The following is a 22871-nucleotide window of genomic DNA, read 5'->3' on the forward strand; positions in this document are numbered from 1 at the left end:
GTGGGTTCAGGAGGGTAATACGGAAAGCCGTGCTGGATCCCATTGGCCTCGTATCACTAGCGGTCAGGATGACAGGCATCTTACCCGCATGGCTGTAACGGATCGTGCAGCCACGTCTCTATCCCTGAGTCAACAGATGGGGACGTTTGTAAGACAACAACCATCTGCACGAACAGTTCGACGACGTTTACAGCAGCATGGACTATCAGCTCGGAGAGAAAGGCTGCGGCTACCCTTGACGCTGCATCACAGACAGGAGCGCCTGTGATGGTGTACTCAACGATGAACCTGGGTGCACCAATGGCAAAACGTCATTTTTTCGGATGAATCCAGGTTCTGTTTACAGCCTCATGATGTCGCATCCGTGTTTGGTGACATCACGGTGAACGCACATTGGAAGCGTGCATTCGTCATCACCATACTGGCGTATGACACGGCGCGATGGAAGGGGGTGCCATTGGTTACACGTCTCGGTCACCTCTTGTTTGCATTGACTGCACTTTGAACAGTGGACGTCACATTTCAGATGTGTTACGACCCGTGGCTCTACCCTGCGAAACCCTACATTTCAGCAGGGTAATGTACGACCGCATGTTGCAGGTCCTGTACGGGCGTTTCTGGATACAGAAAATGTTCGACTGCTGCCCTGGCCAGCACATTCTCCAGATCTCTCACCAATTGAAAACGTGTGGTCAATGGTGGCCGAGCAACTGGCTCGTCGCAATACGCCAGTCACTACTCTTGATGAACTGGGATATCGTGTTGAAGCTGCATGGGCAGCTGTACCTGTACACGCCATCCAAGCTCTGTTTGACTCAATGCCCAGGCGTATCAGGGCCGTTATTACGGCCAGAGGTGATTGTTCTGGGTACTTCTTCCTCAGGATCTAGGCACCCAAATTGCGTGAAAATGTAATCACATATCAGTTCTAGTATAATATATTTGCCCAATGAATACCCTTTTATCATCTGCATTTCTTCTTGGTGTAGCAATTTTAATGGCCAGTTGTGTGTATGATCTTTTACATAGGGTGTTGCACAAGTCCTATCACAGACTTCAACGGATTGTGGAGGGAATTTAGTAGACAAAGTTTTGATAAGGATCCCTTGTCCGGAAATGTATCGTTGGATACAAAATAAGTTTGAAGACTGGATCGCTTTCAGATCTCCCTCTTCTCGCTACGCACACAAACCGTGTGTCATCGTGAAATCATGCAGAGTAAAGTGGCCTAAACCGGACTCTCCTCCTAAAGCAGACCCCTACGTTTCTTGAGTCAGCGTTCTCCAGGACTCCAGCCGGACCCAGTGTAAACAGCAGTTTAGGCTTCTAACACTCCTTTCAATATATAAATATTCTTGACTAGTAAGCTTTATGCTTAATGTTTATGACAGAACCGTTTCATTTAGATGTTTGGTTAATATGAATTCTGTTAACAAAATGTTGACTCTAGTCGCGCAAACTGGATCCCCTTCAGTTGCTTAAACCGGACCGCTTACTTATTTTTGTGTTTAAAGGCTTAGCACGCACTCATAATTTCTTGGAATTCTCTAGCAGACTACAAGAGGGAGGTTGTTTAAATAAAGTGGAATTCGTCTAGAATGACTAAAGCCATTGATCAGAGAGATGGGTTGGAAGAAATCCAGTAAACAGTTTAATATTACAAAAGCCACACTTACGACGTTGTCCAACATGAAGTACGGTAAACCTGAGGAAGCAAAAAAATAAAACGTGACAGACCTACAATTCTGGGTAAATATTTTGTAGAAGATTTGATTTAGTATTGTCTTGTTATGAGAACTTCCTCATTTTGGCTTACTCGTAATGACTTCTGAAGAATGGACGTACAATTAGCAAAGAGGAATAACTGTGAACACGCTTTCAAAGACGAAATAGCTGGGAAAAAATGGATTAGTCTTTTCTTAAACACTACGAAACCAATTTGTCAGAAATAAAGCCCACACGAACATCCTATAGCAAGGCTTTGGGATCAGCAAGAAAACCACACAGAAACTGTGGAAAATCCTGCCGGAGGAACATCTGCAACTGAGCATTATAGCAGATGTTGAAAATACCGCTTCAGTTGCAAGGCTTTTTTTTATTGTTCAGTAGTTGAAACGCGGCCGGTTTCAGGCTATTATATGCCCATCATCAGGTCTTATCACTCTGTGCTGCACAAAAGTTATAACACCTGATGATGGGCATGTAAGAGCCCGAAACCAGTCGTGTTTCAACTGCTGAAAAATAAAAAGGACCTTGCAACTGAAGCGGTATTTCCAACCTGTGCTTCGAAACGAGACTATGTTTGCCCTGATTAAATAACTTTTTCTAATTATGTATATCTTTATTTTGATTAGTTTTACAGACGCTCCGAATGTGGCAACTATTTTTAAAACTCGCTATGTCTAAGGTTTTTGATTTTTTTTTCTTAAGAAATTTTCATTACATTTTCTAAGAGTTAAACGTCAGAGTTGTACGACATTATAAAGTAAATATAATGTGGTTTTAAGATATATTTTTTACTATTTTCTATCTTTTAAAAGTCAAAAACAGAATGTGTGGTCCCGGTTTCGTCACTTTTCTAAACAATTTTGGTCGAGCTACAACAATAGCCGCGAGAACAGGTACCTTCGCAAGCAGGGGGCTTGACAGAGGTGCGCCGCTGTCTCGACTTTAAAAGAGGACGTCGTTCGTCACGCAGAACAGAAACCGACGTAACATTTCACATGCCACGAGTCCTGTAGAACATTGCGTGCATACCGTGAATGGAGTGATTTGAAAATGATTCGATCTTCTAAATTATAATGTTACATCCAAACGGTGCATTTCCGGTCATGGGATCCTTACGAAAGCTTTATCTAACTCCCCACCAAAACCCTTAAGATGATGATTTATGGCGGAGGGCGCTAAACAGCAAGGTCATCAGCGAAAATCCTTAACGCCTGTAATAGCAACTGTGAAACACCCTGTGAAGAATAGGTAAAAGTAGACTTATTAACACACGAGGAGTCTTCAGTGAGTAATGCAACACATTTTTTTCTTGAAAGCAGCGTGGTTTTGTTCAGGAGTCCAATGCACCATATAATTCCTCACTCTTTCTGCTACAAAACCATATTTTCCAATATAGTACACCAGTGGCAAAAACAGTCAATACCGTCACTGTGCGATAGCGATGGAAATGTTACCGATGATGGTGCCATTAAAGCGGAGTTACTAAACACAGTTTTCCGTAATTCCTTCACGAAAGAAGATGAAGTAAATATTCCAGAATTCGTAACCAGGGCAGCTGTTAGCAAGAGTGACATAAAAGTAGATATCTTAGGTGTTGCGAAACAACTCAAATCACTTAAGAAAGGCAAGTCTTCCAGTCCAGACGGTATACCAGTCAGGTTCCTTTCAGAGTATGCAGACACAATAGCGCCTTTCTTAGCAATCATATACAACCGCTCACTTGACGAAAGGTCTGTTCCTAAAGACTGGAAATTAGCACATGTCACACCAATATTCAGGAAAGGAAATAGTAGCAACCTACTGAATTACAGACCCATATAACTGACCTCAATTTGCAGAAGGATTTTGGAGCATATACTGTACTCGAACATTATGAATCACCTTGAAGAAAATTACTTATTGATACATAACCAACATGGATTCAGAAAATTTCGTTCTTGTACAACACAGCTAGCTCTTTATTCCCATGACGTAATGAATGCTGTCCACAAGGGATCTCAGATCGATTCCATATTCCTAGATTTCCAGAAGGCTTTTGATACCGTTCCTCACAAGCGACTATTAATCAAATTGCGTGCATATGGAGTATCGTCTCAGTTGTGTGACTGGATTCGTGATTTCCCCTCAGAGAGGTCACAGTTCGTAGTGATAGACGGTAAATCATCGAGTAGAACAGAAGTGATATCTGGCGTTCGGCTAGGTATTGTCATAGGCCCTCTGCTGTTCCTGATTTACATAAATGATCTACGTGATAACCTGAGCAGCCCCCTTAGATTGTTTGCAAATGACGCTATAATTTACCGTCTAGTAAAATCATCAGACGATTAATTCCAATTACAAAATGATCTAGAGAGAATTTCTGTATGGTGCGAAAAGTGGCAATCGGCACTAAAGAGAAGTGCGAGGTCATCCACATGGGTGCTAAAAAATCCGATAAATTTTGGGTATACGATAAATCGCACAAATATATGGGCTGTCAATTCGACTAAATAGCTAGGAATTTCAATTACGAGCAACTTAAATTCAAAAGACACACATAGATAATATTGCGGAGAAGGCGAAACAAAGACTGCACTTTGTTGGCAGAACACTTAGAAGATGCGACAAGCCCACTAAAGAGACAGCCTACATTACACTTGTCCGTCCGCTGCTGGAATATTGCTGCGCGGTGTGGGATCCTTGCCAGGTAGGATTGACGGAGGACATCGAAAAAGTGCAAAGAAGGTCAGCCCGTTTCGTGTTATAGCGCAGTTAGGGTGAGAGTGTCTCTGATATGATACGCGAGTTGAGGTGGCAGTCACTGAAACAAAGGCGGTATCCTCGCGGCGCCCGCATCTCGTGGTCGTGCGGTAGCGTTCTCGCTTCCCACGCCCGGGTTCCCGGGTTCGATTCCCGGCGGGGTCAGGGATTTTCTCTGCCTCGTGATGGCTGGGTGTTGTGTGCTGTCCTTAGGTTAGTTAGGTTTAAGTAGTTCTAAGTTCTAGGGGACTTATGACCACAGCAGTTGAGTCCCATAGTGCTCAGAGCCATTTGAACCATTTTATCCTCGTGGCGAGATCTATTTACGAAATTTCAATCACCAACTTTCTCTTCCTAATGCGAAAATATTTTGTTGACACCCACCAACGTAGGGAGAAATGATTATCATAGTAAGAGAAATCAGAGCTCGAACGGAAAGATTTAGGTGTTCCTTTTTCCCAAGCGCCATTTTAAAGTGAAATGGTAGAGGAGTAGTATGAAAATGGTTCGATAAACCTTCTGCCAGGCACTTAAGTGTGAATTGCAGAGTATCCATGTAGATGTAGATGTAGATGTGTATCTCTGTTCGATGCGGCGGCCTTAGTCCGCCTTACTGGGAGGCCCGTGTGCCCGTACGGTACTACTCCACTGGTCGACGCTGGAGCCAACGTCATGCTGTATCAATGAACTCCCTGTAATCTACTCACTGCGTCAAACTGATGGAGATCGGAAGGTGCGAGACACGGGCTGTAGAGTGGACAAGGTAGAACGGTCCAGTGAAGTTTTGGGAGTTCCTCTAGGATGCGCAGACTTGTGTGAGGCCTTGCGTTGACATGGAACAGGTGGTGTTCTTTTCCAACCGTCGATCACCTCGAATGAGAGTGTCCCCACGTTCCAACATTGCGGAAGTCACAGCTGTGTGCGGCTGGCCGGCACGCGGAATATCGGAGTGGTCTGCACGACATTTTTGCGATGACAATAGAGGTCTCACCCAACGACTGGCAGTGGTTTCGTTCACTGTCAAGCGGCCGTAGACATTCTCCAAGCGTCTATGAATGTCTGCGATGCTCTGGTTTTCCGCCAAAAGGAACTCCGTGACAGCTTTCTGCTTGGAACGCACCTCCGCTACAGACACCATTTTCAAGGCTCCCTATGGTGCTGCCAGTTATCGGAACTTCACGGAACTATAGGGGCTGAAGCTGGAATACGAGGGGCGTTTGAAAACTCGGTGCCAAAATAAAAACTACTTACGTGTTTGGGGTAAACCTTTTTTTTCTTCATAGTCTCCTTTTAGACTTACACACCTCGTGCAACGCTGTTCTAATTTGTTGATCCCTTCCGAATAATAGGAATTGTCCAATTCTGCAAAATAGCTATTACTTGCTGTAATCACCTCCTCGTTTGAATAAAATCTTTGTCCCGTCAGCCATTTCTTCAAATTGGAGAACAAACAGTAGTCAGAAGGAGCCAAGTCTGGAGAACAGGGGGGACGTGAAACGAGTTAGAGTCCTATTTCAATTAATTTTGCGACCTCAACTGCTGAGGTGTGTGCTGGTGCATTGTCGTGATGGAAAAGGACTTTTTTGCGGTCCAATCGCCGGCTTTTTTCTTGCAGCTTGGTTTTCAAACGGTCCAGTAACGATGCACCTGTAATAGTTTCACCCTTTTCCAGATAGTCGATGAGGATTATTCCTTGCTAATCCCAAAAGACAGTCGCCATAACCTTTCTGGCCAAAGGAATGGTCTTCGCCCTTTTTGGTGTAGATTCTCCCTTGGTAACCCATTGTTTAGATTGTTCTTTGGTCTCAGGAGTATAGTAATGTATCCACGTTTCATCCACAGTGACAAAACGACGCTTCAAGTCCTGCGGATTCTTCCTGACCAGCTGCAAACCATTCTTGAAACACTTCACACGATTATGTTTTTGTTCAAGAGCGAGAAATGACGGAACCCATCTTCCTGATAGCTTTCTCATGTCCAAATTTTTGTGCAAAGCATTATGTACCCATTCATTCGAGATTCCCACAGCACTAGCAATTTCACTTACTAACTCTTCTGGCCGGCCGGACTGGCCGAGCGGTTCTAGGCGCTACAGTTTAGAACCGCGCGACCGCTACGGTCGCGGGTTCGAATCCTGCCTCGGGCATGGATGTGTGTGATGTCCTTAGGTTAGTTAGGTTTAAGTAGTTCTAAGTTCTAGGGGACTGATGACCTCAGATGACAAGTTCCATAGTGCTCAGAGCCATTTGAACCATTTTTTTTAACTCTTCTGTTATCCATCACCATATCATGGATTTTATCAATGATTTCTGGAGTCGTAACCTACACAGGGCGTCCAGAACGTCTCGCATCACTTGTACCCATATGGCCACTCCGAAAATTGTGAAACCACTTATAAGCTGTTCTAATCGAAGTTTCAGTAATGTTTATCAAGCTTCTCTTTAGTCTCCTGAGGCGTTTTGCCTTTCATAACGTAATATTTAATCACCACACGAAATTCTTTTTCGTCCATTTTTTGACAATCTCTTGACTTCCTTGATTCACACGAATTCCAAAGACAAAGAAATAGACCAATATGGCTGCAACTTGGTGTGCGTTCTTTCCAAAGATGCTACTAACTAAACATGACCTCGATACGCACCGGTGGTGCCATCTCTTGGACTTTCCACGGACTTTTCAAACGCCACTCGTATTCCACGATGTCCGCATCTTTTCAACCGAAAATTCTTGTGATACTTATTGAACTCACCTTGTAGTTCCTCGGCGGAATACAATTCGAGCGCCTCGCTCGCCCTCCCACGAATTTCTTCCGCAAGCCGGACTGAAAGCAATTGCAGGTCGCATCCGGCACCGCGGGCCGCAGTTGCTCACCCGTAACCTGGAAGCCGCCGGTAGCCCATCCCTGATATAAGCATTCCATTGTCAAGGAACGTGGGAATGCAGCAGTATAATAAGTTGAGATTAGGAACAAATCTGGCTCTGCAAGAAAATGATCTTCTGTTTATCTGTGTTGTGACAATCGCTACGGTGCTGCCAGCCCCAACCTCAGGTGCACCTATTCACAATGAAAACTTTTTACCAAAAATTACATTACACCAGTGCATATACAATACAATAGCATTATTCTTTGACTATGTGCTACAGATTCCTTGACCTCTTCCGGCAGTAAGATTACTTAATATTCTTAGGCTCAAGTTAAACATACGTTTACAGCTCCATTACAGTCATACGCAAAACAGTAGCGTAGTGGTATCGCTCAACTTACGCACGTTAATTGTCGTCTAACTTTTCTTTTGACTGTGCCTTTGTCCAGCAGTGTCGCAGGGTAGGCATGGTTAGGATCGGATTTGGCAAGGTTAGGATTAAGGGGTGGCTGGATGCCCTTCCTGTCACCACCCGGTTCACCCCGGGAAAGAATTAGTGTACCCCAGCTGTCAGCATCTAGTGTAATCCATGGAAGAGCGCGAACGTGTTCATATGTCTGCCAGTCATGTAACTGAGGCGTAACGTGGGGACCAGCCCTGTATTCAGCTACTGGGATGTGGAAAACCGCCTAAAAACCACATCCAGGCTGGCCAGCACACCGGCCTTCGTCGGTAATTAATCCGTCCGGCGGATTCGAGCCGGGACCGGCGCGCCTACCCGAGTCCAGGAAGAAGCCCATTAATTAGCGCTCTCGGCTAACCTGGCGGGCATTAAGTGTCGTCTAATAATGTTAAGAATCAATTAACGGCTTGAATTAAGAAACATTTACACTGAGTGCAGTGTGGCATTTTTCCACCTTGCATTAAGTAAGAATTGCAGTGGGTATAGTGTGACATAGACAATCTTCATTGTTAATTTTTCCTAATTCAGGAGGTAAACTGCCAATACCAAACAGCTTAACTTGAGCATAAAAAAATTAACTCATCTCACGACCGGAAGAGCTCAAGGAATTTGTAATACATAGTCAACAAGTAACGCTGTTGTATATGCACTGGTGTAGTATTAATTTTTGTAAAATAAATTACTGCGTGGTACATGACAAATAAAAAAACTCATGATACATGTGGAACATCGAAAATAAAAATAAAAACTCAAGCCTTCAAAGCTATCAAGACACATTCACTGAAACTACTGGTGCCAAACAGCCATTACGAAATTTCCAAATTTCATTTATCTGTATTTCCTTTATGAATATTTATCAGTTAATACATTTTCATGATATGGCACTATGGCAAGCAAAACAACCAATGCCTGATCGGCAGTTCATTTTGTAATGCAACAACCTCAAGATAAACTAGTTTTCGAAACCAGTAATGGTGTCGAAGAGTGAAATGTGTTTACCAAAAACTTCTTTAAATTAATAGTTGGTAGCTGCTTTTATAACGTATCACATACTAATATAAAGAATGCCCAGGAATTATCTTCATAACTTAAATAATTTTAAAACTCTACAACCAGTTTTCAACATATGACAAAGTACTCACAACATTTTTTACGAGTTATCTTCTCACATGTTGACAACCAGATTTTATTATCTAGTATACCTTTAAAACTATTTAAGCGTAAAGCGGTAAAGATAATTTATAGACACCCTGTATTGCTTCCTCCAACACAATTGTTGCGTAATGACCACAACGCCAGAATTCAGGCCAGTGAAGAGGAGTACCAACATTTATCTATTACATTGTAGCCTGTTCTCTATGTTCTCAGTTTGACTGTGGCAATGAACATCAGACCATCAAACACGATCTAACAAATTATGGTGGACAAGCTTATCTGGAAGCCTAGAAGATTTTTTTAAAATGTCGGAGGCAGCCCTTGAATGGGTTACAAAATTAGACTTTAATTTTTAGATTTAGTATTTCAGTTATATTCATTTTGTAAACTTATACAACTTATACTTGTTAGTAACTCTTTAGTTTTTTGCCATACTGTAAATAAATAAATAATCATAGACTGTTACGCGTAGTTTAAACACTGGCTAATCTATCTTCCTGCGTATCATCCGTGAATGAAACGACTCTACTGGGGGAGGGGGTGGTGAGGGTAGGCTTTGTCTGCGCACACAGTGTACCTGTCGCCACATACCACACGGCGGTGTGTCAAGTAGTATAAATATAGATGGAGCTGTAGATGTGTGAGCTCTTACAGCATGTTGATAATTATTACTTTGGAATCATTTACCCACAACAGAACACACAATTTTTGTGGCATATGCGTTTCGCCTTTGTTCTTTGCAAAGTATCTTCAGTGGCCTGGAATATGTACATATTTTTGTTTATACTATTTAGTGTACATTTAGAACGTTGCATGTAAGTGTTATGAATAATTCAGGCACTTTTTGCTTTTCTATGATGTAGTAATAATTTAAAGTTCTACTTACAGATTTTGTGGATCTTTATCTGCATGTTGTGTTCTTGTTCCTTGTTCCACAACATGTAGATCAACATCCGCAAAATCTGTAAGTAGAACTTAGAAAAGCAAAGAGTGGCGGAACTGTTCGAACCTATATATACGATGTCCTAAATGTAAACTAAATAGTATAAATAAAAACATGTAGACATTCCAGGCCACTGAAGGTGCCTTGCAAAGAATAAAGGCCGAACACGTATGGCAAACAAATTTTGTTTCATTCAGTTGTGATTAGACAGTCACAAAGTACACTACTGGCCATTAAAATCGCTACACCAAGAAGAAATGCAGATGATAAACGGGTATTCATTGGACAAATATATTATACTAGAACTGACATGTGATTACATTTTCACGCAATTTGGGTGCCTAGATCCTGAGGAAGAAGTACCCAGAACAATCACCTCTGGCCGTAATAACGGCCCTGATACGCCTGGGCATTGAGTCAAACAGAGCTTGGATGGCGTGTACAGGTACAGCTGCCCATGCAGCTTCAACACGATACCGCAGCTCATCAAGAGAAGTGTCTGGCGTATTGTGACGAGCCAGTTGCTAGGCCACCATTGACCAAACGTTTTCAATTGGTGAGAGATCTGGAGAATGTGCTGGCCAGGGCAGCAGTCGAACATTTTCTGTATCCAGAAAGGCTCGTACAGGACCTGCAACATGCGGTAGTGCATTATCCTGCTGAAATGTAGCGTTTCGCAGGGATCGAATGTAGGGTAGAGCTGCGGGTCGTAACACATCTGAAATGTAACGTCCACTGTTCATAGTGCCGTCAATGCGAACAAGAGGTAACCGAGACGTGTAACCAATGGCACCCCATAGCATCAAGCCGGGTGATACGCCAGTATGGTGATGACGAATACACGCTTCCAATGTGCGTTCACCGCGATGTCTCCAAACACGGATGCGACCATCATGATGCTCTACACAGAACCTGGATTCATAAAAAAAATGACGTTTTGCCATTCGTGCACCCAGGTTCGTCGTTGAGTACACCATCGCAGGCGCTCCGGTCTGTGATGCAGCGTCAAGGGTAACCGCAGCCATAGTCTCGGAGCTGATAGTCTATGCTGCTGCAAACGTCGTCGAACTGTTCGTGCAGATGGTTGTTGTCTTGCAAACGTCCCCATCTGTTGACTCAGGGATCGAGACGTGGCTGCACAATCCGTTACAGCCATGCGGATAAGATGCCTGTCATGTCGACTGCTAGTGATACGAGGCCGTTGGGATCCAGCACGGCAATCCGTATTACCCTCCTGAACCCACCGAGTCCATATTCGGCTAACAGTCATTCGATCTCGACCAACGCGAGCAGCAGTGTCGCAATACGATAAACAGCAGTCGCGATAGGCTACAATCCGACCTTTATCAAAGTCGGAAACGTGGTGGTACGCATTTCTCCTCCTTATACGAGGCATCACAACGACGTTTCACCAGGCAACGCCGGTCAACTGCTGTTTGTGTATGAGAAATCGGTTGGAAACTTTCCTCATGTCAGCACGTTGTAGGTGTCGCCACCGGCGCCAACCTTGTGTGAATGCTCTGAAAAGCTAATAATTTGGATAAGACAGCATCTTCTTCCTGTCGGTTAAATTTCTCGTCTGTAGCACGTCATCTTCGTGGTGTAGCAATTTTAATGGCCAGTAGCGTAATATTTGGTAACATAGTGTGATATTATACGCAGCTGAGGACGACAGATCTACAAAAACTGAAGATGTCTGATTTCTTTGTTAACTGTTTTGGTGTGGAGACAGGAGTAGATGTTGTTATAGCAAGACAGCCGGCTGCTTAGTGTATTGATTATCTGCTACAAAAAGTTAGCGACGTTTTACATCCCAGTGCTGTGGCGAGCAACAGCTTGCATTTCTGCTGACATCTTCTGGGGCACTGTAGAACAGGCGTGTCGGTTGTCGCTTCCTCACGCAGTCAGCAGCAACCCGTCTGCTCGTTCTCGCGGACGAGCAACAGGGTTATAACTTCTCTGCATGTCCGTCTTTTTAGAGGTGGTTGAGGGACTCGTCTGTTCGATAGAGGATGTCAAATTAAATACCTTTCAGCCGTCAGTTTTCAACCTTATTTTATTTGGCAACCAGCTTCAACGTTCTAACACGCCATCTTCAGGCCTCTGACCGACGTGTAGGAAGAATCTACCTCGGTTGTGATCAAAACAGGGCCAGCAATACTGGTATTAGTAGATATTTGCTACGGTGATCCCTTCAACCATCACCTGCCGACCAAAGATCACAACCGAGGTAGCTTCTTCCTACACATCGGTCAGGGGCCTCGAGATGGCGTGGTAAAACGCTGAAATTGATTGCCAAATAAAGTATGGTTGAAAACTGACGGCTGAAAGGTATTTAATTTGATATTCTGAGTGATAATATGGCTGGCACAGTCCCTCATTATACACGGCCACTTACAGGGAATATTTCCTATTGTTCTGTTAACAACCCACTATAAATAAGTATCAGATGAAATAAGTTACAGTTGTAAATACCGGGACAGTTCCACACCTTGGAGAACAATTTTTTGCCCTTTACATATTTCGTTTTGTAAGAACAGTCCACATGTTAAAAACCTTTCTTTTCTCGGTAACGGGTAGACATGTCATGTTGAAATTTATGTCACGTACTGAGGTCTATGGTCCCCTGGCGGTGTAAAAAATTCAAGCTCCTAAGTCAATGCAGTCAAAAGATACGTCCATTTGTCATATATTTTGACACTCGCAAACTCATTCATCAAAACCTATAGCGTACTTCTACTTGACCCAGAATCATGAAATTTGGCAAGAAGCAATGTTTCAAAGTATAACAAAAGGAAAATATCGAAAAATTGTTAATTTGTTATTATATCACATGAAAAAATCATTTTTCCATCTGTCAGTCTGTCCGTATGTTAAAAACCCTTTTTCTCAGGAACGGGTAGAAAATTTATCTCAAAGGCTGAGATCTATGGTCTCTTGGGTAAGTAATAAACATTTCCTTCGAAGTCAGTGCATTAAAAAAATACGGCCACTTATGTCACATATTTTGGTACTCGCCAACTCACTCACCAAAACCTATACGGTACTTCCCATTGATCTAGAATGATGTCATTGGGCAGGGAGCAAAGTCTCACAGTGCAAGCGCAGGAAAAAAATTCGAGAAGTATCAGTTTGTAATTATGTCACACAAGGAAAATATTTAGTTTGTCATTTGTTATGACTGTCGTCTGTTAAGATCGCTTTTTCTCTGTAACTGGTAGACTATCAGATTGAAATTTATCACATACGGTGGTTTACAGTTTCTTGTTGGTGTTAAAAAGTTAAGATTCTAAGTCAATGCAATCGAAAGATACGGTCACTTATGTCATACATTTTGATATTCGCAAAGTAGCTTATTAAAAGTTGTAGGGTACTTCCCACTGATTTCGAAACATTAAATTTGTCAGGAAGCAATTAAAGGAAAAAATCCGATGATTATTAATTTGTGATTATATCACTATTGTTATTTATTATCCGACTGCAGATTAAATTTTTTTCTAAAGTCTTGGAATCTCTGGGACCGATATTTTGCCAGTATCAGTGTCAATAAAGCAAAAATCGTCGATATTCTCAATTTACGGAATGGATGAGAAGCCCATATACATAATTAAATTTGTACGGATCCCTCAGAGCGCGTTTCCTACTCACACCTAACCAATTTTTTTTTTTTGTATTGATTGTGAAACTGAATTAAATTCGCTGTATTGAAGTAAATGGAGCTATGGATGAGGATGTTGTTACATGAAATCATTCACGAGGAACCCGATCAAAAATGCCGAACCCGCTATGTAATGAAATATAGTGTCTGAGGGAAATTCTAGTCCGACTGCGGCTCAAACCCGGATTTCCTACGTTTCGCAAGTAATCTTCTTACACATTTCCTTCCTTCCTGAAACAAACGTTATTTCTTTAAAGCCGACATATTCGTCGCGATAGAATTAAGCTACTGTTTTGATATCTTTAAAAAATATGTAGATCGACCATTTTTCAGTCGCACGTTCTTACAGTATGACTGGAACTTTTTCAGCTCTAAAAGGAAAGTAAAACTATGTAGTTTCCTAATCAACCCGTCGAGTCTACACCAGAAATACATATCAGAATACTTAGTCGTGTTGGTGACCTAGTGCTACAGGTCGCCGGATAGAATCCCGGTCAGACAACAAAATTTTTCAGTCTACGCTTACGCTGGTGTTCCCCACTCAGTGATGTACAGATATTCCAGGAACGACACGTGGCTCGGATTCCACGTTAATCTTTGGGTCACTTTCCCCGATAGTATTACTGGGGGTAGGTTAAAGGCCAGCAAAGTGGCGTCCAAGTGAAAGAGCTTGCAAACAAGCGCTGAACACCCCTCTTGAGGGACTGTCAGCCAATCATGCCATACGAATTTACTTGCTTTATAAGAGTATATAGTTTAAATTTGTTTCTAGCTCTGAGGGTGATCCAGAGAGGTCGAGACTAATCATAATGTAAAAAATGTGAAACTGAGACTTAAAAATAAGCTATGTATAAATTTTTAAACACTTCTTCTCCCGTCATAAAATATATTTTTTACTTGACAAACGACGTCTTTACATCACTGCTTCGCAAAAGTAAGATAACATATTAACTAAGCATAGGACTAGAGAGAGAGAGAGAGAGGCTGAATGAAATTCGTTTGGCTGTGAAGCAACCCGTGAAGCCTTCAGTGCCTTACCGTAGCATAACATTGTCAAATGATCTTTCACAAAACTCGAAGAAATTCGGGTCATATGTAAAGGCTGTTAGTGGCACCAAAGTAAGAGCCCAGTCACTTGCGATTGAGACTGGAACTGAAATTGAGGACAGGAAATCAGGAACTAAATGCGTAACACCATTTTCAAAAATTCCTTACAAAGGAAAATCCAGGACTATTGTCCAAATTTTATCCTCGTATCACTGAAAACATGAGTGAAATAAGTGTTAGTGGAGTGGTGTTGAGAAACAGCTGAAATCGTTAGAACTGAACAAAGCTCCAGAATCCATCAAATCTCTATCAGATTCTGTACTGAATTTGCAGCTAAGTTAGCCCCTCTTCTAGCTGTAATCTATCGTAGATACCTCGAACAGAAAACCGTGCCGAGTTGTTGGAAGAAAGCATCGGTCACACTCGTTTACAAGAAGGATATTAGAAGTGATCCACAAAACTATCGTCTAATATCCTTAATACCGATTTGTTGTTGAATCTTAGAACATATTCTGAGCTCAAACATAATGACGTATATCGACCAGAATGACCTTCTCCATGCCACATAACATGGGTTACGAAAACATCGGTCATGCGAAATCCAACTCACACTTTTATCACATGATATCCTCGAAGCATTGGATCAAGACAACCAGGTAGGTGCAGTATTTCTCGATTTCCGGAAAACATTTGACTCAGCACCACATACACGCTTATTATGAAAAGTATGATCAGACGAAATATGTTACTGAATTGAAGATTTCTTGGTAGGAAGGACGCAACATGTTATCTTGGATGGAGAGTCATCGACAAATGTAAAAGTAACTTGGGATGTACCCCAGGGAAGCGCGTTGAGTTCCTTGCTGTTCATGTGGTATATTAATGGTCTTACGGACAACATTAATAGTAGCTTCAGATGATGATGCAGTTATCTACAACGAAGTACAGTCCGAACGAAGCTGTAAAAATATTCAGTCAGACCTTGAAAAGATTTCAAAGTGGTGCAATGATTGGAAGCTTGTTTCAAATGTCCAAAAATGTAAAACTGTGCGCTTCACATAAGGAAGAAACACAGTATCGTATGACTGTAACAGCAGTGTGTCACAACTGGAATAGCCCCGCGGAGTAGCCGTGCGGTCTGGGCGTCTTGTCACGGTTCGCGCGGCTCCCTCTGTAAGAGGTTCGAGTTCTCCCTCTGGCATAAGAGTGTGTTGTCCTTAGCGTAAGATCGTTTAAGTTAGATTAAGTAGTGCGTAAGCCTAGGGATCGATGACCTCAGCAGTTTGGTCCCACAGTCCTTACCACAAATTTCCAATTACACAACTGGAATCAGTAAACTGATACAAATACCCGGGTGTAACGCTTAGCAGGCACACGAAATGGAACGATTACGTACATCTACATCTACATCCATACTCCGCAAGCCACCTGACGGTGTGTGGCGGAGGGTACCCTATATCGGTTCTCCCTTCTATTCCAGTCTCGTATTGTTCGTGGAAAGAAGGATTGTCTGTATGCTTCCGTGTGGGCTCTAATCTCTCTGATTTTATCCTCATGGTCTTTTCGCGAGATATACATAGGAGGGAGCAATATACTGCTGGACTCTTCGGTGAAGGTATGTTCTCGAAACTTTAACAAAAGCCCGTACCGAGCTACTGAGCGTCTCTCCTGCAGAGTCTTCCACTGGAGTTTATCTATCATCTCCGTAACGCTTTCGCGATTACTAAATGATGCTGCAACGAAGCGCGCTGCTCTCCGTTGGATCTTCTCTATCTCTTCTATCAACCCTATCTGGTACGGATCCCACACCGCTGAGCAGTATTCAAGCAGTGGGCGAACAAGCGTACTGTAACCTACTTCCTTTGTTTTCGGATTGCATTTCCTTAGGATTCTTCCAATGAATCTCAGTCTGGCATCTGCTTTACCGACGATCAACTTTATATGATCATTCCATTTTAAATCACTCCTAATGCGTACTCCCAGATAATTTATAGAATTAACTGCTTCCAGTTGCTGACCTGCTATTTTGTAGCTAAATGATAAGGGCTCTATCTTTCTATGTATTCGCAGCACATTACACTTGTCTACGTTGAGATTCAATTGCCATTCCCTGCTCCATGCGTCAATTCGCTGCAGATCCTCCTGCATTTCAGTACAATTTTCCATTGTTACAACCTCTCGATACACCACAGCATCATCTGCAAAAAGCCTCAGTGAACTTCCGATGTCATCCACCAGGTCATTTATGTATATTGTAGGTTCAATCGTGAGTAAAGCAGGTGGAATACTTTGGTTTATTGGTAGAATAACGGCTAAAAATATTCAGTCTACAAAGAAGATTGATTATAAATCACTCCTGCGGCCCATTCTAAAGTATTGCTCAAGTGTGTGGGACCCACATCAAACAGTCCTTTCAGGAGATATTGAACGTATACAGAGAAGGGCAGCACGAATGGTTGGGAGTTGTTTGGGGGAGAAGACCAGACAGCGAGGTCATCGGTCTCATCGGATTAGGGAAGGACGGGGAAGGAAGTCGGTCGTGTCCTTTCAAAGGAACCATCCCGGCATTTGCCTGGAGCAATTTAGGGAAATCATGGAAAACCTAAATCAGGATGGTCGGATGCGGGATTGAATCGTCGTCCTTACGAATGCGACTCTAGTGTGCCACCTCGCTCGGGGCACTGATGGTCATATGCTTGTTTGACCCGTGGGAGAGTGTCACAGAGATGGCGAAGAAACTGAACAGGCATGTTCTTGACGATAGACGTAAACTACCCGAGAAAACCAACTTACAACGTGCCAAGAAGCTGTTTTAAATGATGGCTCTAGAAATATACTACAGTTTTCTACGTATCGCTCACATAGTGATCGCGAGGAGGAAATTAGATTAATCACAGACCGCCCAGAGGCATTTAAAGAATTACTCTTCCAGCACTCCATTAGTCGATGGAACAGGAAGCAACCCTAATAACTGATTCAATATGACTCATCCTCTGCCATTCACTTCGCGGTGGTTTCCAGAGTATAGGTGTTAATGTAGATGTAAAACAACTCGGTGGAAATCATGTTGTCAACGTTCTCCCTGTCGTGTACAGACTGTTGGACGGCAACTGGCCACGCAAAAGAAGGCAGCTGAAAGGACGGGAAAATACAATGTCAAACAGTGAGCAGCTACAGAGCACTGTGGTGGTGTTTTTCAAGATAACACTGGCAGAAGACAACATTTGGATGGCTTGACATGGGGAAGAATCATCGGGAACTGTGCAAAGAACGAAGTGTGACGTGTGTAGCCCAGGAGTTTGGTATTGGTTGCAGCAGTGTTTCACTTGCTTGGGGAGCATTCTGAACCACAGGTAATGCCACCCGAAGGATATCGCCGGCACGGTAGCTCAGCGTGTTCGGTCCGAGAGCTGGTTGGCATCTGTAATAAAAAACTGAGTGGAAGGACCAACAAACGAACTTTAACGGATGTCATGTGACGTCCACAACGTCCAAACACAACGATCAACAACGAAGAAAATACAAAAAAAAAAAAAATTAAAAAAATAAAGGAGAGGAGACGGTGGATCACTGTCAACTGCAGCAGCAGGTGGCGTCAAACAGCGGGTGCAGTTGCAAGCACATTTAACAGGACTTGAAGGTATGCAATCTCACGCTGCACCGTGACACGGCGACTGCACGCTAGTAATCTCTATGCCCGGTTTCAGTAGCCTGTGTTCCATTCACACCCGCAACGCCGGCACCTTTTACGATGATGCCCAGAGTAAACGCTGGACAACGAGGTGTAGGGTCGCGTGCTCTTCTCCGATGATAGTATAAGGGAAATTGGGATATGATCGGGTAGCTAAGGGGTAAGCTGAATAACAGTGACAATTTTCATTGCTGGGACTTCAAATTTATTGCAGTGAAAGGTAAACAAGGCACGAACAACATATATAAAGTAGTACTCAGTTGTCAGTGTATTAACCTTAATGTCGTATCATTTGTTTAATGAGTGCCATTTGGATATTAACTGTCCAGCGGCTTCTGCTACTGGCGACCCAGTATTAGTATACAAATGGCTCTGAGCACTATGGGACTTAACATCTGAGGTCATCAGTCCCCTGGACTTCGAACTACTTAAACCTAACTAACCTAAGGACATCACACACATCCATGCCCGAGGCAGGATTCGAACCTGCGACCGTTGCAACAGCGCGGTTCCGGACTGAAGCGCCTAGAACCGCCCTGTCACAGCGGCCGGCGTATTAGTATACATTATTTCATTTTTGTTTCAATAGCAAATAATTTATTTCACTAATTGTCTTATTGAATGTTGTGGCGTAACAAGCTAGTCACGCCACACTGAGGAGGAAACCGAAAGGCACGCGTACACACACGCCGACTGGCGTCAAGTCTGGAACAGGATACGTATTGAATACTATAAAGAAAATACGTATCTTTGGAATATACTTAACTTTTAATCAATCCTTGTGATACATCTCTCTTGACTATACAAATGAGACTCGTAAGATACATGCACTGTGACAATTGGCGCCTTGCTAAGTCGTAGCCATTAACTTAGCTGAAGTCTATTCTAACTGTCTCTTGGCAAATGAGAGCAAAGTCTTCGTCAGTATAGTCGCTAGCAACGTCGTCGTACAACTGGGGCGAGTTCTCGTACGTCTCTCGTGACCTGCCGTGTGGTGGCGCTCGGTCTGCGATCACACAGTGGCGACACGCGGGTCCGACATGTACTAATGGACCGCGGCCGATTTAAGCTACCACCTAGCAAGTGTGGTGTCTGGCAGTGACACCACATTGAAAAATTTGTGTCTTGCCACATATATGAATTTCGTTTGGTAGTTGTAAGGGAAACTTTTTTACATTGATTGCAACGGGTTCTTTTACCATAAACTAGCGATTACGGCTACGATTAAATCTAGTAGGATACCAGGCGTTTCCTTTATGCACACAGTTTGTTCACCATGATTACTGCTAGTTTCACGGGGCTCCCTATAGCACTCGATATGGTGTGCCAGTGAAAAAAACAAGTTACCTTGCCAGGTCAGGAAGCATTCGTAGGGCCGATGGTTAGTTCGAAAAACACCGGCTTTTTGCAGTATGAGGGTTCCCGCTCTTACACTCATACCCAATTATGACCTAGCTTCCCCTACACAGACGTCGACGGGACGCAGAACTCTAACTTTTCTTCTTTCCATCGCTGGAAGAGTCTGGGAATGAGCTGACGTAAAAATAATAAAAATGGCAGATGTTAGTGTCAAACACATGACGCATAAGGGCGGATTTGAGAGTGGGGGTGACTAGTGTAAACAAAGTACTGAGCAACGTTTTGTAATCAATTAGTATAAAATATTTTTAATAGGATCGTAGTAGACAACTGCCTTCATGGCGCTGGTGAACGGGGTAATACCTCGCAATATTATTTCAGTTACCGTCCTACAGAATAAGCGCTCCGTCAAAAAAGTTGCCTGAAAGACTTTCCGGCTGAACGCTTCCACGTATTTCAGTTTAGGCTGTCGTTTGCTTTCACGTCGGTTGCTGATACAAGGTGCTCTTGGGGTAAAGGGCCCTACACATCTTCATTTAACTGTGCAGTTATCTGTCAAAATCAAAATCTGTACAGCTACCTGAACTGAAGGTATGTAGACTACATTTAGTTTCCTCCCTCAGTCCTGTTCTTAGTTCTGGCGTTCTGAACACAGTTCGAGACGACAGAGTGATGACTGTTGACAGAAAAAGGAGACCGGAGTTTGTTGTGTAGTAGCAGCTGCGTTGCTTCTTTAATTCTTCACGAAAAGCTGCTCGAAGGCTGTTTATCTTCCTCACTACTCTATCGCAAGCCAAGCCTGGCTCCAGCAATTTCAGTTTCCTCTTAATACATGGTGTGCGGCCACCGTTATTTATTTATTTTTTACTTTATTAGAATATGAGGCAAATTCTACATGATGAAAATTATTTAAATCGCCAAACTCTGCGAGGCTGCACGGAGCATCAAAACGAATATCTTTCTCCAGTGTCATATTTTTCTGTGAGGATTTTTTTTTAACCGATAGAGAGAGTTTCCTCTGGATGAAAATTAATTATACCAACAAGCTCTGGAAGGCTGCAAGGGACAATGAAAAAAATTTTCCCAGTGAGGACAAAAAGTAGCACAAACAAGTTTTAATTCTTTATTACCAAGAGACAATAACATTAACACAACACGGTTACTTCAGTTACAGTAGAGGTTCAAATATGCCTCCATTAACTTGTAACCTAGTTTAGACCGGTGGGTCACGTTCTTCCAACACGGTCAAAGGCGCAGGTGTTTCCTTTATTCCTAATGCTGCTGATACTGTCCTTTTCTGATTCAATGGGGCTTTTGTAAACAAGGTTGCACATCTCTCGGCACACAAAAAATATCCAGAGGGGTCAAATCAAGGAATCGAGTAGGGCATGGTACAGGGTCAACACTTACAATCCACTTTTCTGGAAACTGTCAGTTCAAGAATCGACGCACAGGACGACTGTTACACGCCGGCGCCCGTCATGCCGGAATCACATGCGCTGTCTTGTAGTGAGTGGCACGTCATTCAGTGCTCTGGCGAGGAAATTGTAATAATGTAAGGAGTTTAGAGTTTAACGTTTACGGTAATGCACTGCATTGCATACTAGTGAAACATAGACTGTGGGAAAGCCGGAACAGAAGAGAATCGAAGCATTTGAGATGTGGTGCTACAATTGAAAATTAGGTGGACTGATAACGTGAGGAATGAGGAAGTCTCCGCAGAATCGGAGACGAAAGGAATAAGTGGAAAACACGGACAAAGCGAAGGGACAGAATGTATTAAGACATCAGCGAATGACTGCTATGGTACTAGAGAGAGCTGTAGAGAGGAAAAACTGTAAAGGAAGAAAGAGATTGGAACACATGCAGTAAATAATTGAGTACGTAGTTTGCAAGTGCTACTCTGAGATGAAGAGGTTGGCACAGGAGAGGAATTCGTGGCGGGCCGCATCAGACCTGTCAGAAGAATGATGATTCAAAAAAAAATTATGCGTCATTTAGCGGACCAGGTAGGAGATATGACCCAATTAAAAAGTCAGCGACAACATCTGCCCATAAATTCACGTAGAATTGCAATTGATGAGCGAGAGTAAATGTGACATGTGGATTAACCTCACTCAAAATATGCGAATTGTGGATGTTGCAGACCACATTAATCTGCAAACAGCACAGAGGGCGGAAATGTTGAATGGATTCGACACTGTTCCAGGTAGGCTTACCACTGCGAAAACTGTGCTCTGAGTGAATAGTCATCTGGTTCCAAGTTGAGAATACGCTGTATGACAAATGGATTAACAATTGCTTGTGAAAGACGTTTCTTAGTTTATCTCTAATTTGTCCCCAGGTTACGCGCAATTGTACGACTGCTGAGAACGATTTCGTCCCCTACCTAAGTAAAAAAATTCTCCCAGGCAATTATGACACTAGAGAAAGATGTTTGTTTCGGTGTCCCGTGAAACCTCCCAGAGTATGCCGTTTTAAATAATTTTCGACCGATGTGTGCCAAAGTTTAGGAAGATTCCGAAGGCCATCAATAAAAGTCAAAATTGCGTCTTTCCTTTTTCCTTGGACTCAGGATGACAACAGCATGAGGGCTACGTTACAGACAACGACAAAACTGTGCGAAATGCACGATTACCGGAGAGAGCTGCGTAGTTTATCATCGCAAAAGCGAGGCTCTCGCGCAGGCGAACGGCCTGCTCGAATTGCGCAGTTGGCTTCGGCATTCGTGCACTTTGTCGCTCAGGCATTATGTCACCCGTCAGTTAAGCAGAAGCTGTGGAAACTCGTAGAGGCGCCTTCCTGCTCTATCTAGAGGAGCGGAGTCCAGGTCGGCACGGGTCCCGCTAGCCTTGGCGTGCCGTATCCGCAGTCCTGGCAGTAAGATGAGGGCAAAAAGCTCGTGTCCGACTGTCTCGCCGCTACCAGTCAAGTTACAGCGGTGCACAAACTGCACATCCTGGGAGGCAGTGAGTGCGTCGCGCGCACCGCAGTTCCAGCACACGTAACGGCCTGCGTCCGGCTAGATTTCCGGGAGGCGGTAGGCGTCCGCAAGAGGAGGGGGGGGGGGAGGGGGAGAAGCAAGAAGGAGCGCCCCCCCCCCCCCCTCTAGAGTCTGGTGTACAGAGTGAGTGTTAATTGCTGGGGAAGAGCGAAGGGAGATACTAGCTAATATCTGACTGTGCTCGGGGGTAATGGTTTCAGAAAGATATTACAACGATGGT

This window comes from Schistocerca nitens, chromosome 1, assembly GCF_023898315.1.
Source record: "Schistocerca nitens isolate TAMUIC-IGC-003100 chromosome 1, iqSchNite1.1, whole genome shotgun sequence".
In the NCBI taxonomy this organism is placed as follows: domain Eukaryota; kingdom Metazoa; phylum Arthropoda; class Insecta; order Orthoptera; family Acrididae; genus Schistocerca; species Schistocerca nitens.